The sequence below is a fragment of the Podarcis vaucheri genome (assembly GCF_965113315.1).
Source record: "Podarcis vaucheri genome assembly, chromosome: 14".
Lineage (NCBI taxonomy): Eukaryota > Metazoa > Chordata > Lepidosauria > Squamata > Lacertidae > Podarcis > Podarcis vaucheri.
The window spans coordinates 11,815,628-11,821,627 of NC_138752.1; the positions used below are offsets into that span (position 1 = coordinate 11,815,628).

The following is a 6,000-nucleotide window of genomic DNA, read 5'->3' on the forward strand; positions in this document are numbered from 1 at the left end:
TTTGGCCTACAACTCCCATGATCCCTAGCTAACAGGACTAATGGTCAGGGATGATGGGAATTGTAGTCCAAAACATCTGGAGGGCCGAAGGTTAGGGATGCCTGTCCTAGAAGTTGATGCGGCTGTTCTCCACTGGCATTCCTGCAAACTGATGCTCAGCTGATAAAACCACACTTTCCATAGTAGGAGTTCCCACAAAATCACTCCTCTTGCTTTGACTCTTTTTTCCCTTAACCATACTGAATACCCAGAAGGCGACTCATTCCCATCTGTGGATTACTTTCCTGCAAATGCACTGATGTCATCAGTCTCTCTCAAAGTACTTTCCTAGCCTGCCTGGCACATGATTCCAACCATTTGAATCTTTGATGGTTGGTGGCTGCTGGAATGATGTCACACCCATCAGCCAGAAGGGGGGCGGACAGAGGGGATACAAAGTTTTGAGACTGGAGCAGATTGGAGAAGTTTAAGAGGGCTTTGGCTGGCAAAAGTAAACTTCTGGGACATGCAATACTGTTCTGAGAATTGTGCTTCTTTCACACTAGTGTCCTTCCTTGGTGCCACAGCATTGCTTAGTGGGAAGTAGAATAAAACTGTGACGCCACAGAGCACTAAACATAGTACAGTGGTACCTTGGGTTACATACGCTTCAGGTTACAGACGCTTCAGGTTACAGACTCCGCTAACCCAGAAATAGTACCTTGGGTTAAGAACTTTGCTTCAGGATGAGAACAGAAATTGTGTGGTGGCAGCGCAGTGGCAGCAGGAGGCTCCATTAGCTAAAGTGGTACCTCAGGTTAAGAACAGTTTCAGGTTAAGAACGGACCTTCAGAACGAATTAAGTTCTTAACCCGAGGTACCACTGTACTATGCTCTGTGGCATCCCAGAAGAACGGTATCAACCCAGCATATCGAAGAAGACCAAAGACCCATCTAGTTAAGAACATACAAAGATCCTGGCCTATTTAGTTCAGCATCTTCTTCCATACCCTCCAGCACGTTGAGGCAAAAAACCCAGGATGCACGTCTTCCAGGGCCACTTTCCCACGCGAGTCATGTGACCTGTGCGAGATTGTGGCCCCGAAAGATATGCTTTCCCCATGAGAATGGTGCCCAAATGTGTGCATTTTGGGGCACCACCAAAGAGTGCTGTCTCCCCAAAAGCACTATTTTTGGGGGGTGAGATCGTGGCGCTGTGCTCTCGTGCGAGAAAATGGGATGTCTTGGTTTTATTGGGACAGTTAAGGGGGTTATCGTTCTCTCAGTGGCCAACCAGTTTCCCATGAGGAGCCTGGACATGAGCACAGCAGTACCCTCTCAGCAGCTGGCATTCAGGGTCCCATTGCCTCCAATGATGGAGACAGAACATAGCTATCATGGCTAGTAGGCTTATCCAGTGGCTGACACACATTTTTGTGGCCCTGAGGCTTGAACAGTTATGGGGGCCCCTTCACAACCAGCAATGAGATCTGGGTAACCACTGTTACCTTCTTCAATGGGGTTGTTCCACGACAGATCACCACATTTAAAACAAAAAACTACTGCATCTCAGATTTGGGTTAAAATTGTTGTACTGGATTATCCCACATGTCAAAGTCACTGGTGTGAATAAAAATTTCCTATGCCAGATAGATAGATAGATAGATAGATAATTTATTATGGTTGGAGACCAGTTTATAAATAACACACTTGGGGGTACATTCCCATAAAGAAAACAAACAGTTAAAACAATGTACAACGATAAATTTAAAATTTATAAATGCAATAAACATATAGACACTTAAAACTTTAAGATATGCCTTATAGTTTTTGAGTTGTGCGACTCAAACTGGGTCTCCTAGATCCCACATTTTTGAGCAATAAAGTCACTACTGGGGCCCCTCTGGGACTAGGGACCCTGAAGCTTAAACTTTATTAGTTTCATGGTAGATCCGCTTTATCCTCCAATAATTTGTCTAATTTTGTCTATTTCTCTTTTAAAGTCATAAAGGTTTGTTAAAAGGTTTGTTTACTTTTGTAGATATTATCAAAGTCATGGCAAAATGAACCTCATGTATGGATTTTCATCTCTTTCTGCAGATCAAGCCGAGCCTTTGTGAAGAATGGCAAGTTCAAAGCAAGTCTAAAATAAAAATAAAAATCCACCAGCCTTGTTCACTTAAGAAGCTTTTGTTGTTTGTGGCCATTTGTCTTTTCTGGAGATCTATCTGTTAAGTGTTCCTGACCCTGGAGAAGGTATTTCATCAAATGTGTTAAGTAGAGCAATCCGCTTAGCAGCAGCAGAACATTTTGTGAGAGCTTTAAAATGGGTTACATAAATTTATTTGTAGTTCTAAGTGCAAACTTCTCTTCTGATCACCAGAAAAGATACTGCAGGTTTTTTGTTACAAGGCTGATTTGCAATTTCAGCAGATAATCACCTGACCCGATTTGGGAGTTCAACTTTGAGGATACGCATGCTGAAACACTGACGTCTGTGCTTTCCAAAGTAAAGGTTTGTTTTTGTTTTTTTTAAAAGTACATGGATTTTCATCTGGTGCACTGCTGGAACTAAACTTTATTTTCAGTTTAAAAAAAGGAGCAGCAAGTTTCAGAACATGCTCCAGGGTCCTTTGCAGCAGTGGAGTTTTGTAGGCAGTTCCTGCATGCACTGAACATGCTCAGACTGTAAAGGTAAAGGGACCCCTGACCATTAGGTCCAGTCGTGGCCGACTCTGGGGTTGCAGTGCTCATCTTGCTTTATTGGCCGAGGGAACCGGCGTACAGCTTCCGGGACATGCGGCCAGCATGACTAAGCCGCTTCTGGCGAACCAGAGCAGCGCACGGAAACACCGTTTACCTTCCCGCTGGAGCGGTACCTATTTATCTACTTGCACTTTGACGTGCTTTTGAACTGCTAGGTTGGCAGGAGCAGGGACCGAGCAACGGGAGCTCACCCCTTTGCGGGGATTCGAACCACTGACCTTCTGATCGGCAAGTCCTAGGCTCTGTGGTTTAACCTACAGTGCCACCCGCGTCCCACTCAGACTGTAGTTCCCTCTAATAATGAACTTGGGTATCGAGGGTCAACTGAAATAGAGTCAAAGTGGGGCCAACTGAGAAACTAGAGGGAAGCTATCCGCAGACTCAGGGTAACTTTGAGGTTTTCAAAGCTACGAAAACACTTTAAAAACAAAACCCCAAACCCTAATAGGGCATCAAACTGAAGAAAAATGAGTCACAGAATGTCAAGTACTAGTTGGAAAACTGTGGTGTGTGGGTTTGTATGGAAGGATGGAAGGAAGTACTCTAGACTGGCCAGAACCTTGAACCACAGTGCTCTTATTAAACGGGGAGGACACATTTCAGCATTGTACCACAGGTCCCATTTGTTATCCTGAAGATAAAGGAAATGTCAGTGGAGGAAGGGCAAAAAGAAAAGATTACACCCAACAGGAAGACACAACCGGCATGGGAATGTGAACATCATTAGCTACAGCTATGCCAGAAGGAATGAGAAAATGACCCACACTTGTATCAAGCAGGTAATTTCAGGAGGAGTGGAAGGGTTCTCCTCTTTTGCATCTAAACAATGTCTGAACTTTACACTGCAGCTGGCCCTACCATTAGCAGGAGTGCAGCAGCCACCTTAGGCAGCAGATGTTGAAAGGTTGAGAGTGGGTAGAGCTGTGTGAGCTGCATGGTATGTGCTGCACACACCCACCCAAGCTAGCATGCTGTCCTTGGGTGCAGTGAAAGTCTGTTTCATGGATGGGAAGTGGGGGCCACCATCTTCTCCTTTGCCTCAGGCAGCAAAATGTCTTGAGCTGGCCCTCATCTAGCCAGAGTCCTAAATAAATGATTCTGAAAACAGGTGCATGACCCAGGAGTTCCACGGCTGGATGTTTATCAATATGTATTGTCTATTTTTGCTTTTATATCCCACCTTTCCTGTCAGGGAGCTCAATATGGCATTCGTGGCACTCCCCCTCTTCATGCTATCCCTGAAACAACCTGTGAGGCTGAGAGATAATGTCTGGCCCAAGGTCACCCAATGAGTTTCTTGGCTGACTGGGAATTTGAACCTTGGTCTTCCAGGTCTTAGACCAACACCCTGACCATTGCACCGCACTGCACCTAATTTAAAACAGCAACATTAAAGCAGGCAGTGAGGGCTCCCATCATGACTGAAGCAATGGCACCAGGGAAAGGGAGAATTTCCCTGCAGTTTTCCCAATCAAAACCACCCACTTAATGCAGCTATTGATTAACTCTGCTTTGGGAAGAGGGAGGGAAGAGGTCAAAGTCAGGTGGAATACAGGTGGAATGAATTGCAGGGTCAGACTCCCTATAATTTATGGAGTTACAATAAGGTAGAATTAAGCAAGGTGGAAATGGTGGGTGGCCAATAACACCAATGCAACACCTGGGATTTTCAATGAGGAATAACAGATGAAGCAAAAGGGTTAAACATGCACAGAGCTCCCCCCCCCGCCCCCATTCGCTGTTTAAAAAGAGAGAGATCCAAAATCTCTTGCATCACATGTTTTGATCTTAAGATCCAACCCCGGAAGAGAGATTATACCGTGTTACTACTTGCATTAAGTACATGCTGATGATGTAAGCTCAGTTTAAATGGGGAACTTTCAACAGAATGTAATAGCCACATTGTGGTGGTGGGGAGATTAAGAGACACATTAAAATGAAGGCATGCAAATAAAAATAACTCGGGCTGCAATCCTATACGTGCTTACCTAGGAGTAATTCTCAATGGGTTCAGTGGCGGTTGCATATGTATATATCTCAGTACAATGCACAGGACAGGATTCTGCCCAGAAATCTTTTTTAAAAACTTTTTTTCAATGTGTTGAAATAATTATAATTATTATTATTTCCCATCCTTCACCATAAGATCCTAGGGCAGGTTTCAGCAATTTATAAATACAATATTAAAATCGGTTTAAAACATGATAATACTAGATAACATGATATCCCTTTGCATATTGTCTCAGATAAGCAAACTAATTTGGAATAATATGGGATCCTCTCAAGTTTTGCAGGTTCCAGTGCCGCGAGCAGTGAGTGGGCTAATTGCCATAGGAGTGACGAGAGTAATGTCAGATTATATGTCATATGTAATCATATGTAGTAGCTTCCAAACACATCATGCACATTTTAACATACACAGTTTTCCTTCATACTTTGACAGGTGTTGGCAATAAAATGCCACTGGCTTGATTTCAGACCCCCCTCCCATTTTATTTCATGAATAAAAACCCTCAAATAATTAAGCAGTATATCCTTTCCCATTGATATCATGCTAAAGAGACACTGGTGAACTAACTGCCAATTCCCACATGCCAGAAAATGAGTCTTAGAGCTATTTCAGCACGCTGGTACATTTGACACATTTCAACAATTTCCTATATAAGTTTAATTTTAGCTGATTTAAGCTTTGCAAGTCATAACAACTACGAACCTCCCACCCAGACAGTTCTTCTTTTGGCTTTTGAAAGAAAAGAGCATGCATGCCTCCTTACCATTATTGCGATTTTCCTCCAGGCTCTTGGATTGCATTTCGACTTCCTAGAGTTAAAAAAGAAATGATTTGAACTGGAAGTGAATTTTTAAAGCCGGCACCCTGAGCAAGTGAAATCTTCAACCAAAAGATTGCTGGTCAAAAATAGAAGTGATCTGGAAGAGGAGAGGAAAGTTATATTGCTGTGATATGAGCCCTGCTAGTCTACAGCTGTTATACTAGCAGTCATTCATCGTAATATTTAAATGAGAGAGGAGGGACGGGCATTTGACTGTTCAGGTCCCTCCCAGATCTTACACAGAGCAAACTCAAACCAATCCTAAAAAGTGAGTAGAAATCAATCTGAGCAAATCAAAGCTGCAGTTTTCAGAACAGAGTCACAAATAAACAACACGATTTTGCATTTCTGTTCAGGGATCCATCCTACTGCGCGGCAGCCACAGTGAGCTAAATTAATCCACAGTTATTCATTTCCTCAAACC

At 43.3% G+C, this 6,000-nt stretch overlaps 1 protein-coding gene across 1 annotated transcript in view; it reads right to left on the minus strand.

Annotated features, from left to right (window-relative positions):
* The window catches only part of MAPK6 (mitogen-activated protein kinase 6), a 33,517-nt gene extending 27,826 nt beyond the window's left edge, over window positions 1-5,691 (minus strand). Inside the window, exon 1 of the mRNA XM_082198471.1 lies at window positions 5,520-5,691. The gene's annotated coding sequence lies outside the window, so the exon portion shown is untranslated. The remainder of the gene's footprint in view (window positions 1-5,519) is intronic.
* Between the last annotated feature and the right edge of the window lie 309 nt (window positions 5,692-6,000).